At 41.6% G+C, this 12976-nt stretch overlaps 1 protein-coding gene across 6 annotated transcripts in view; it reads right to left on the bottom strand.

Annotated features, from left to right (window-relative positions):
* ACSBG1 (acyl-CoA synthetase bubblegum family member 1) overlaps positions 1-12976 on the bottom strand; it is a 687864-nt gene that overhangs the window by 381369 nt on the left and 293519 nt on the right. The window contains exon 1 of one of the 6 annotated variants that reach the window (XM_085643722.1): positions 10671-10801. The exons of the other annotated variants lie outside the window; for them this stretch is intronic. The gene's annotated coding sequence lies outside the window, so the exon portion shown is untranslated. Of the gene's footprint in view, positions 1-10670; positions 10802-12976 lie in introns of those variants that run through there. 6 annotated transcript variants of the gene reach the window in all.

Genomic DNA, 12976 nt, shown 5'->3' with positions numbered 1-12976 from the left:
TCGTACACACCTCCCAGTAGCAAGAGAAAGCAGTTTTGGCACAAAAACACACAGGGTGCAGGTTAAATATTGGCATGACCCCACTGAATTTACCCAGGGTGTGAGGAGAACACTTCCTTCTATGTAGAGGAATAAAGGGTATACCCCACTAACGCCAGCCAGTCCTGCTCCCAATCTAAGGGTCAGTCATACGACTCGGGAGGTTACTATCCAAGATGAGGAATGCATCCCTAGCCCCCTAGAAACCAAGCACCCTGGAACTAGTAACTGTGTGGTCTCTGTCATAGGTAACCAAGCAGAACATATCTATAATAGGTGAGAACTCGAAGGAGACACGGAAATATAATCACAGGATGGTGTATCGGCAACAAGAGCACAGGGCTTTGATCCATCCGCTTCTACTTAGACACAGCCCTGCACAAAGCTGAAGCAGACAAAAGGCAAGCCAGAACAGTTGTTATTGCCAGGACTGAATGTAATGCAAGCATACCGGACAAATAGACTGAGGAAGGCAACAGGGATGCCCAGCCCTCCACCAAAGGAGAATCCTGAAAGAGAACATCTCAGAAAAAGATGACTGCCTTCACCAGTGAGGAGCATTGTTATTCAGCAATTAAAGGGGCATACCTGTGTGTTGGTAAAGATGTTTGCAATCACAGCAATGCGTGAAGCGTGATAACTGAAATCATACCTGCGTGTGGTGTATGATTGCAGAAACCATAGTAGAGTGGGTCACATGATTACAAATACCCCCGCAAAATATGGTAAAGTCAGCTTTGATTTCAGTGATCGGCCCGCGTAGTTATCTATAGTACTGTGTACACAATACTTTAACATCAATGAGGTTGACTGCATTGTTGCACCACTTATGCCTCTCACAATATCAGGGGTATTGCGCTTGTAAAAAATAAACTCCTGCTGATGCTGGAGCAGGGAACAAATCAGGAGCAAGATATTTGTGTGGGCTGGCTCCCCGGGGGCTTTAACTTAACAATAATATTACTTCCACTTGTGAAATGGACAAACACAAAGTCAGAGGCACTGTGGCAATAATGCTGCAAATGCCACCAGCAGATGGGTGCTTCGTATGGGATTCTTCGACTTTGCGGCCCATGGCTAGGAGGTAGGTCAAGCAGTTGAGGCTGTGAGCTTCATACTGGCAACTGAATGTTCCTGACATCAGTGGCTCATCCCGCAAGCAGCTCCCCTGCCCTCATGGAGCGACCCCATTACGGACACTAATCCGCAATCTGTCCTTTGTGCAACGTGCAGTATCGCTGCCCTTTAGAGACTGGTATTAAACTCTAACTGAGTTTTCCCTCAGACAGTGGCATTTACCATTAAAATGTGCGTTGACCTCAAAAGTAGGCAATAGCAGTCGCGGCCGGTGGAACGACTCGTCACGGCCGGCATGATTGGGGGTGAGAGATGGAGGGTGGTACGCGCGGGGAGGCGGGGTGGGGGTTAATGTAATGAATTAAACTTACCAGGCATGAGGCATCTCCTTCGGTCCCGCGTCGCATCACGTCTCCTCTGCAATGCTCAACAGGAAATACTAACTGCCAAATCAGGAGACTGAATGCAACGGGGGGGCCGGGCGGCTGACTCCTGATTCCTCATATCCTGGCATTTGATAGGGCATGGGGCGACTTTGCGCAAAACGCATCACCGCCCGAGCAGGAGCCTATCTACAGATGGCTGCACTACACTGGGCATGAGCAGAATCCTAATGGTTTGTGAATGTGAGTGAGGAGCAACGCTCCTCTCTCATATGTGCAGTCAGACCATCTTCTGGACTCCTGCTCTCGCCTGCGTGCGAGAGCAGGAGACATGCGCACTTTAACCCCTGAAGCACAGACCGGCCCGGAAATGTAAACAGACGAATTGCGAAGATGTCAATTCGTCTACTTACATTCCTGTTGCCCAAACTGCAGTGAGCAGTTTCTTTTGTGGGGCGCTGCCCCGGCGCCCCTATGGACCAGCCGCCCCTGATCTTGGCATCTGCAGAACCGCAAATTCCTGTTAGATATGTTGGTTTATAAATCCATAGTCCCATGTAGTTGATCCTTTCGTTTCAAGTATTGTGATGGATTGATGCGCCATATGATGTAATGAATGATGTTAAAGAGGACAAACAGTCGACGTTTCGGTCTCAAGTGACCCGATAGGTCCACAAGACCATCAGCAAGACTGTGGAAAAGGAACAAAACCTAGAGACACTTGCAAACAGGTCAGATTACCTTGCACATGGGACAAGCAATTGCAAAATACATGAATAAATCCCGAACGCAGCAAATGTAAGTGGGGAACTCAATTATTGCACAGCAGTCACAATGCCCGTGAAGGCTCCGTCAGCGCGTTTGGAAATTACTGAGTTACCTGCTTACATATGCTACGTTCAGTTTTTATTTGTGTATTGGATAACTGCTTGTTCTCACTTTATTGTTTTCACTTTAGTACTCTGTGTGTGCTGTATAAATACTGTACACATTGCTCCTAAGTTAAGTCAAATTTCTTTTTGTGCTAAGCTAACCTGTCTTAAGCACAGGTTAATTTAGTGAATTTTTGTGGATCACCCTCCGAGGGATTGCGGCTGTTGCTTGACCATGACTCACATCCCAGTCAATCAACAAACCATTTTCTCACACTAACCCTAGTCCTGTCAATCCCATTTTCACAGCTAACTTGACATGGTGTACGTTAGCTTTCAAAGTATCAGGGCCATATGATGGTTTGGGCAGTGTGTTATAGTATGCCCTTATTTTACTTGATTATTTTACCAAATGGCCTGAAATTAAATGTGTTGAGAGAATGAATTCCAATGTGGTCATTAATTTCCTGTTTCTGTGGAGGTAGGGGTATCCTGAAGAATTAGTGACTGACAGTGGCACCCAGTTGGTATCCAGGGAGGGGAGAGAATTTTCAGAATACGCCGCCATTAAGCACATAAGAACATTTAGCATTGGTAAATGGGTTGGAATTGAAGTCTGTGGTTTGGGGCACAGTGTAGGCCATGAGAACTACAGCTCACACAGGAGTGTCACCTTTTACGTTGTTAAGAGATTAGGTTGCTGGGTCTAAACTGAACAAAGAATGGATGGACAGGAAGGCTGTAGATGCTGTGAAGGTGGAGTGTGTGGTGGAGACGTGAAGTACGAAAGAAGTATTTTACTGTTGGTTAAGGTCACAACAGATTGCCAGTCAAGGCAGGGGATTATATTCCAATTACCGTGAATTAAGATTTTTAGTAAGCCTGGGCAAAGCACTACGCTACGCTCGCGTAGTTTGCGAAGTTCGCGCTACTTCGCACTACGCGAATTGCACGTAGCACAGTGCGAACACGCGTAGCTTAGTGTTGCGTAGTGCTGCGGTCATTTTTTGCTCGCTCGCGGTCCTCAACGTCAAGTTGACGACCGCAAGCAAGCAAAATGACATCCCGGCAAGACTTTTTCCTTGTTCGCGATCAGCAACATCAAGTTGGCGATCGCGAGCATGGAAAATAAACCTCCCGGCGAGATCCCCAACGCGAGGAGGTCAGGTTTCTCATTGCGAGTGGTCGCGTATGCTCACGACCGCTCGCGATGAGAAACTACCAGTTCGCGTTGAGAAAGCTGCCGCTCGAGTAAAAATCTACTTGAGCAGCAGAAAACTACAGCTCGCACTGTTCAAGATGCCATTTTCAATGATTGCACAGTGCCGGTTGCTTGTCCGCACTGTGCAATCATTGAAAACAACATCTGGCACAGTGCGAACAAGGTACAACGCAGTTCGCGAAGTGCTACGCGTAGCTCGCGTAGTGCGAAGTGCACTTTGCGTAGTTTTGCGAAGTGCTACTTCGCGAACTACGCCCAGGGTTAATTTTAAGGTGGTCAATTTCTGTCAGTGTTCTGCTTTTTGTTTGGGCCATATACTGTACCTTGTACAAATTGAGAACTTTGGGAAGTTATTTTCGCAAACACATAGTGCACGTTATTCCCAATCCAGATTTTGCTGATGCGGCAGTAGATATTTATGTATAAGGATTGAAACCTCTCCTTTTATGTATTCTGGTCCTGAAGCTGAAATCACTCTTCCTACCCAGTCTCTTTTTAATTTGACAGCTCCTTGTAAAGATAAACGGGTTTCTTGAAGCAGCACAATGTGTAGTTTTTTAGTTGCAAGGTGGAAAGGATTTTCTAAAACTGGTCAGCCCGTTGACATTCAGTGAACATATCCTCTAACCTGTCAGCAGCAAAGTCTTATACATGTATTACCACTTCTTGATTAGCAACAGGGAAAGTCTCACTTGGAATTAGTTTACACTTATCCAACATCTAATTTGTACACAGGTAAAGTTACCTGTGCTCTCATTGCCTTTGCCTTTGCTTTTTAGATGTGAATTAGTGTCATGATTAGGACATAGTTCTTTAGGCAGTCTTTCAGTGAAAACCTGGATTTATCCCATGTGGAACATGAAGTTTCCAGATCCTGGCTATTACGCAGCGACATCAGACGTCTATCCGATTTACTACTGATTTGTTGGTGAAGGTAATTTGTCCCCATGCTGGGATGATTGCAACACTGTGTTTTGATCCTCTGATACAGTCATCAGTAGAGCTGAATTAACATGCACTGATGTGGAACCCAGGTAGAGAAAAGGCATTCAACAATGTTTGATTCCCTGGAAAAGCCAGCTGCTATAGAGTTTTTAATGCCCATTATATTGAAAATGACCATTTCATTTTACGATACAGGGAGTATATGGGGCCTATTGATGATGTAGCAATCACACAATCACTGGTCGCAGAACATTCACATGACAAGTACATAATTCATAAGATCACTGAACTCTGAGAGGAGGATTAAAGGCAACGTCCAACATTTTCAGAATTTAAGCACTCAGGAAGGCCGTCACGTCGGTTCCCTGATTAAATATCGATGTAAAAAAATTGAATACAAAAATATCGACTCCCTATACTTAAACAGGTAAGTACAATAATATTGAATCAAAAATATTGATGTAAAAAATATAGATGTAAAAAATATCGACTTAAAATATATATAACTTAAATAAAATATATTAAATAATATTAATATTTTTAACAAAATAAATTACAGTTAATATATATTTTGAATAAATATATTAATAAAATGAATTAAAAAAATATAAACACAAAAATGTGTACATATACATATATTTACTCAAATACATTTTATTAACTGTTATCTTAATTTAATTTATAAACTTTTAAATTATATAAAAATAAAATATATACATATATCAATAATTTAAAATAAAATAAAACATTCTATAATTAATTAACACATTAAACTATAAAAAAACAAAAACATACATTTCGCAACACAATAAACAGTGGTGAAAATGTTGGATAGCGGAGGGGTAAAAATTACAATTCCCACTCCAGTGAGTGCGACAGCAGGGAAAGTGCTGGATAGCGGAGTGGTAAAAATTACTAATCCCACCCCAGTGAGTGCAAAAGCAGGGAAAGTGTTGGATAGCGGAGGGGTAAAAATTACTATTCCCACTCCAATGAGTGCAAAAGCAGGGAAAGTTTTAGATAGCGGAGGGGCAAAAATTACTATTTCCCCTTCGGTGAGTGCAAAAGCAGGGAAAGTGATGGACAGCGGAGGGGTAAAAATGACTATTCCCACTCCAGTGAGTGCAACAGTAGAGAAAGTGTTGCATAGCTGAGAGGTAAAAATTACTATTCCCACTCCAGTGAGTGCAAAAGCAGGGGAAGTGGTGGATAGCAGAGGGGTAAAAATTACTATTCTCACTCCAGTGAGTGTAATAGCAGGGAAAGTGTTGGATAGCGGAGGGTTAAAAATTACAATTCCCATTCCAGTGAGTGCAATAGCAGGGAAAGTGTTGGATAGCGGAGGGGTAAAAATTACTATTCCCACTCCAGTGATTGCAAAAGCAGGGAAAGTGTTATATAGCGGAGGGTTACAAATTACTATTCCCATTCCAGTGAGTGCAATAGCAGGGAAAGTGTTGGATAGCAGAGGGCTAAAAATTACTATTCTCACTCCAGTGAGTGTAATAGCAGGGAAAGTGTTGGATAGCAGAGGGTTAAAAATTACAATTCAATTCCCATTCCAGTGAGTGCAATAGCAGGGAAAGTGTTGGATAGCGGAGGGGTAAAAATTACTATTCCCACTCCAGTGAGTGCAAAAGCAAGGAAAGTGTTGTATAGCGGAGGGGTACAAATTACTATTCTCACTCCGATAAGTGCAACAGTAGAGAAAGTGTTGGATAGCGGAGGGGTAAAAATTACTATTCCCACTCCAGTGAGTGCAACAGTAGGGAAAGTGTTGGATAGCGGAGGCGTAAAAATTACTATTCCCACTCCAGTGAGTGCAAAAGCAGGGAACGTGTTGTATAGCGGAGGGGTAAAAATTACTATTCTCCCTCCAATGAGTGCAAAAGCAGGGAAACTGTTGGATAGCGGAGGGGTAAAAATTACTATTCCCACTCCAGTGAGTGCAACAGCAGGGAAAGTGTTGGATAGCGGAGGGGTAAAAATTACTATTCCCACTCGAGTGAGTGCAAAAGCAGGGAAAGTGTTGGATAGCGGAGGGGTAAAAATTACTATTCTCACTCCAATAAGTGCAACAGTAGGGAAAGTATTGGTTAGCGAAGGGGTAAAAATTACTATTCCCACTCCAGTGAGTGCAACAGTAGGGAAAGTGTTGGATAGCGGAGGGGTAAAAATTACTATTCCCACTCCAGTGAGTGCAACAGTAGGGAAAGTGCTGGATACCACACCAATAAAAAAAAACATCAACATTTGTATTACATTTTATTTCCATTATTAACATAATTAATATTGAAATTTAAATATATTATTATTAAAAAACATAATAAACAGTCATAAATTACACATTGTTTAACACTATAATATCCACAACACAATTACACAATTACAATTAATAATTACTAATTAATTAATGCAAATTATTTAACAAATATTTAATAATTCATCAATAAAAAATAAATTACTTCTTACCCTTCCCACCATTGACACCTATAAACACCACAACGCACACCTAAAATTCATTAAACAATTACTATAATTAAATGATAATTAATTAATTTAAATTAATTAACAACTAATTATCAAACAATTATTCATAAATTAATTAATGCAAATTATTTAACAAATATGTAATAATTCATCAATACAAAATAAATTACTTCCCACCCTTCCCACCATTGACACCTATAAACACCACAACGCACACCTAAAATTCATTAAACAATTACCATCATTAATTGATAATTAACTAATTTAAATTAATTGACAACTAATTATCAAACAATTATTAATAACTTAATTTACACATTTAACTCTATAACATCACAATTATACAATTATGAATAAATATAAATTATTGAATACATTTCATATAAATAAATTACTTCCCACCCTATTCCCGTATAAACCCACAACCTGCTACGGAACTAAAAACGCAAAATTCTATTTAAAAATAAAAAATTTACTTCTAAAATTTTAACACATAGAATAAAAATACAAACAATTCTCATACAAAATACTAAAATACATAACATTAATAATTAATCGATATTTTTAACAACTATATTTTTGTAAACGATATTTCATACTTCGACATTTTTGCAACCGATATTACTTACCTAACAATCGATATTCTTGACCACGATAGTTTTTCCATCTATATTTCTGTCCCACAATATTTTTACCTCAATATTTCTGTACATCGATATTTATACATCGATATTCAAGCTCTGCACCGTCACGTCAGCACCTTCTTCATTTTTGAAAGACCAGAAATCCTCATGTTGTTCCTTCTACTACAATCCTTGGGCGCCATCACTTTCTACTGTAAAGGAAGCTTTGTTGCTCTAGTTCATACAGGCATAAGTCGGTCTTCTCCAATCTCAGATTGACAGTTGCCAGCTAAGGCTGCATGAGCTTCACATGTTTACTGCTCTCTGAGTTTGACTGTTCAATCATTGACATGTAATTCTTAATGAATTGGAGTTCAGATTAAAGTGTCTCCAGAGCTACCATGGTCATTGTACCAGCTGTATCTGCTTATGGCTCACAACTTCCGAAAACAACAGTTGGCGAGTGGTTTGAGTGTTCGACATGAAGTTGATAACATGAAGGGCTTGATTCACAAAAGGCCTTTGCACTCACGGTGGAGGCCCCGGAGTCGTGGGGGAGTCTTCAAACTCCACAATGTGAATTCTCACTGTAGAGATTCAACCCTGAGTGGGGAGACTCCCCCACGACTGCGAGGCCTTCGCCACGAGTGCGAAGGCCCTTTGTGAATCACGTCCTAAGTGTGGATGTCAAACAAAGGCACACCTGCAGGGTTGCAACAGTCCTATATTTAATTTTCACCATGAAAGCAGTCAGCATATAAAAAGGACATGTGATTATTTATAGTGATTACATTTACTTACTGTCCCATAATACTTCTGGCATTCAGCAACTGAGGAATCAATGTTTATTATTCCATTAGGGCTCTAGATCTGTGCTACCTCATGAATCAGTTGAGTCAATATCATTACCGCTCAGCCAGCAAAAGAGGAAAGAAGGGAAAGTTATCATAAAAATGACTCTGTTGTTGGTGTGGCAGAAAACAAAATTAGAACACTGGAATGTCTGTAGCTCCATTGAAGACAACGGAGCAGCAAAAGCCTATATAAACTGATAGAGGCCTGCTGCTCTCAACATTTTAATGTTCTAATATTCAGCCTTTGCCTTGCTCCTCCCCTGCCTCTCCAAAATATAGCGAAAGGCAGAGGCTGTGCTGCACAGCAAACTGGATCCTTCCCCTCCCTCCTACTGTAGTTAACAGAATCACTTGAGCCTCGGAAGGAGAGAGGGGGAATGCTGCTCATCTCCTCGGTCTCCCTGGCTTGGCTGAATGAGAAAAAGCAGTTTAGCCGAGCATAGGGAGAACTAGGGGTTAACTTCAGCCACCTTTCACAGCTATGGCTGTGAATGTTCAACATCTCACAGCCATGGCCAGGTGCATTGCTGTTAGCTGTTGAACAATCACAATAACATCTGTGAATCAAAGGCTTCAGAAGCGCCAGAATTTCAAACCCCACAAGCTCCAATAGTCCTTTGTTTTTATAATGAGGAAATTCTGCCCTCACTGGGAAAAAAATTCTAATAACCTTGTAGCCCGCTGCAGCGGACTATACCGGCCATTAAAGAGCCACTCCCTTGTTAAAGGCCCTTGCCTTAGGCTTGAATTTTATTTATTTCAAAAGTGTTCTAAAACAAAGCTGTGAGCATGGGTTGAGGAGTCTACTCATGGGTGCAAAATCACTGCACCTGGGGCATATTCTGGCAACACAGCAAATGTTTATAAAAATATTTAAGCTTGAGTGAGAGTTTGGCAGACATAATGGATATAATGCACTTGTAGTACGGGGAACTCTAAATCAGGCTCTTAGTTCCCTCTTGGTGCCACACCTAGTGAGACAATATAATATATTTAGACAAACTGGTACTTTTACCCTAGCGAGGCAGGAGGCTGAAGGCTCTTTGAAAAATGGAAATCAAAGGAGCAAAGGACTTTTAGTTCAATAGATGAACTCAACTTAGACCTCGAAATGAGCAAAAATGTCTCAGCTAATAGACTGGACAATTTAATACATAACCTGCTACAACCAAACCAATCAGAATTTATAGTACTAAGAGAAACATTCAATAATAGAAGAACTGTTATGTATCGCATAGAAGAATCCAACAACTGTAAGACACTAATGATCATTCTGGACTTGGATGCCGAAAAAGGCATTTGACAGAGTAGACTGGTAATTTATGCACTGCATCATACCCAAGAAAGGCTTAGGATCAAGATGATTTTTGTATATATATATATATATATATATATATATATATAGTGCATGTGTACATACACAGCATCTACGGCTAGAGGGATCGGTAACCGTGTCAGGATAGCAAGCTTTAGATTAAACGAGGGTACAAGGCAGGGGTCTCCTTTGTCACCTTTGCTGTTCGCTGCATCATGGAACCTTTGGTGCAAAAGATCAGACAATTAGAGGAGATAAATTGGATGCTGTTTAAAGAAAAGTCACAGAAAATGCACTTCTTTGTTGATGATATACCATTAATGTTACAAAACTCAGACCAGCCTATCCCAAACGTAATGGAGGAAATCCAGAATTACGGAAAGGTCTCAGGCTTTAAGGTAAACAATCTGGACAATTTTGAAATATTGGGACTAGAACTAGCAAAAGGGTCAAAGGAACAACTAGGTACTATAATACCTTACAAAAAGGCTACAGGAAAGATCAAGTATTTTGGGATCTTTAGATGAAGTATTTGGAGATTCCTATAATACCAACTATCCAGGACCTATGCAAACCAAGTTACCCTACACTGTTAACAGAAATAAAAATCGACTTAAGACACTAGCAGCCCTTTCTATGTCATGGCTTTGAGAGTGGCAACCAGTAAAATGAATAAATTACAAAGATTCCAATACTTATTCAAGGCCCTACCAGCCCCATTTCTGAAGGATATGCTACAAGATCTCCAAAAGGCTCATACCCGAGGATGCAGGCTACAGCGAAACCCACTTGCAAGTAGCCTCAGGTGACCCATGGGCTCCTCCCTCTGTAATGGAGGCAGTGTTCGTACCTGCTTGCTGATCGGCTCTGGAGAGACGGCTCTGGCTGTGCTGTGGCCCCAGTTACGGCATTGAAACACAATCGGATTTCAATCTCCTGTTCAAGGGTTAGGTCGAGGATAAGGTCGTGGTGTTCAAGAGCTCTGACAATCCTGCTCTTGCAATGGGAGACAGCTGGCGATCGTAAATAAAGCTTGGCGTTTGCAGATAAGACCGGGCTGCTGACTGCTGGCTTCTGTTTGCTAGCTGTCGAGTACTACATAATCAAGGAGAAGCAGGAAAAGGAAAAGCTGAATTCCTCTTTATCGATAGACTTTGTTTAAAAAATTCCGAAAAGTGAAGGTATTGTAAAAAGCTCGTATTGTATGGGCGGGGAGAGGGTATGAGATACATGGGACTTCATTGAATAAGAAACAGAAAGAGTGGGATGATTTGAGGGGAGCAGAAAAAACAGATAGAGAAACTACTTTTTTTTCTGCAAAATTATACAAACTCGGAGACATTGTGGCTGCTGAAAAAAGGTTATATTCTGCGCTGGTTGAGAGACGAAGGGTTACTGTGCCTCCAGACACTATTTACTTAGAGATACTAGTGCATCTCCAAAAATCGTAAGTAACTACAGTTTTATGGTCGACAAGAAAAGCGATTTCAATATGGGGACACATTGGAAGGTCCCCAACGGGTTAAAACATGTAGACACAAGTGGTGGGCAAAAATCTAAGACCCGGTCAACCCAAAGTAAGACAACCTTGTCAACATTAAGGGCGGAACGCCTGCTGAGAGCGCGGCAGGGCTCAGCTAGAAGATCGAGCTCTGAGGATGAGGAGGGTGAGCTCGAGAGCAGAACCAGTAAGGACACACCGCTGTTATTGGCCGAGGTCACGAGCACAGGCAAAATAAAAGAAAATGCCACAGCTGAGGGAGTAGACCTGATACAGGGCAGCCCAGGGTGCCCATTATTCAGGAAGATGATCAGGTGGTAAGAGCCCTGGTTGAGGCAGAAATAGATCAAAATCATGATTCCGCAAGGGAAGAAACGACCGGCATGAATTTAATAAAATAGAAGGAATATCCCCTCTTTCAAAAAACCAAAATACCTCTCATAACTCTCGTATCCGCTCAGACCCTCCGTGAAGAACCATTTCAAGAAGTTGAACCAGAGCAAACATTCCAGCAAGTACCACAGCCAGTGGTAGGATTACAAACTGAAGGTTCACTGGATATTCAAACAGCCACTAACTCACTATCAGTCTCACCATCTAATCAGCAAAATCAGTTAAAAAAGGATCTGAGGAGTGGACAGCTCCTTCCCACGACCTAACTGCTGGAAAAAACCACGGAAGCAGAAGATCAAGATCAAACTCAGGCAGGCGGTGCGGAACCATCTGGGACCTCACAATTGGATAATGGGGCCAGCTTTCAATGTGATATTAAATCAATGTTAAACCTTATTTTAGATGAGATTTGCGAAATGAAAACGACTCAAGCAAATCATATTGCGGCCCTGCACCATCGGTTGGCAAAAATTGAAGAAGCTGTAGCCAGTTTTCTGGGAAGGTTGCAGGAGGCTGAGTCAAGAATATCCCAACTTGAGCATCAGATGACGACGATTCAGCAACAAGTGGACTTGGCTAAAAAACAAAAGCTTAGTTTAGAGACCAAAATTGAGGAATTGGAGAATCACTTCCGGCGTTCAAATCTGCGACTGGTTGGGGTGCCAAAAGGCTGCGAGGGGACACAATGCTTCAGTGGGTGGAGACATTTATTAAAAACAGTGTTCTTCCGGACTTTTCTGGAGATCTAACTATTATAAGAGCACACAGAGTTCCAGCCCCATTTCCGAATTCGACATTACCCAGAACTATTCTTGTTAATTTTGCAGATTTTAGAATTAAGGAGCGGGTATTGTCTCAGACTATTCAAATGCGACAGATCTCAACTCGAGGAGTGCCTACCTGTCGTATTTTTCCGACATGTCCGCTACCGGAGCCCGCCGGCGAAAGGAGTTTGTGAAATTTCTCTATTTGTTTAAGGCACAAGGAGCTCAGGCGTCTATATCCCAACAGTCCAAATTACGTGTTCTTGTGCAAGGCAAATTCCATATGTTTGCAAATTTAGAAGAGGCTCAAGAGCTTCTACAGAAAATTACTGTGAGCAGGATATTATTATTTTTTTTTTTTTAAAGTTTCAAAAACCTTTATTAACATAGAGGAACATTACAAATAGGATCGCCTTCCCGGCACATTTCAACGCAAAGGTTCCGCTCCGCACGCGGGCAGTTGATGTCACTCATACACCGCCGTTGAGCCGACATCCC

Source organism: Triturus cristatus, chromosome 3_1 (genome assembly GCF_964204655.1).
Source record: "Triturus cristatus chromosome 3_1, aTriCri1.1, whole genome shotgun sequence".
NCBI lineage: Eukaryota > Metazoa > Chordata > Amphibia > Caudata > Salamandridae > Triturus > Triturus cristatus.
This window is presented reverse-complemented; position numbering and strand designations above follow the sequence as displayed.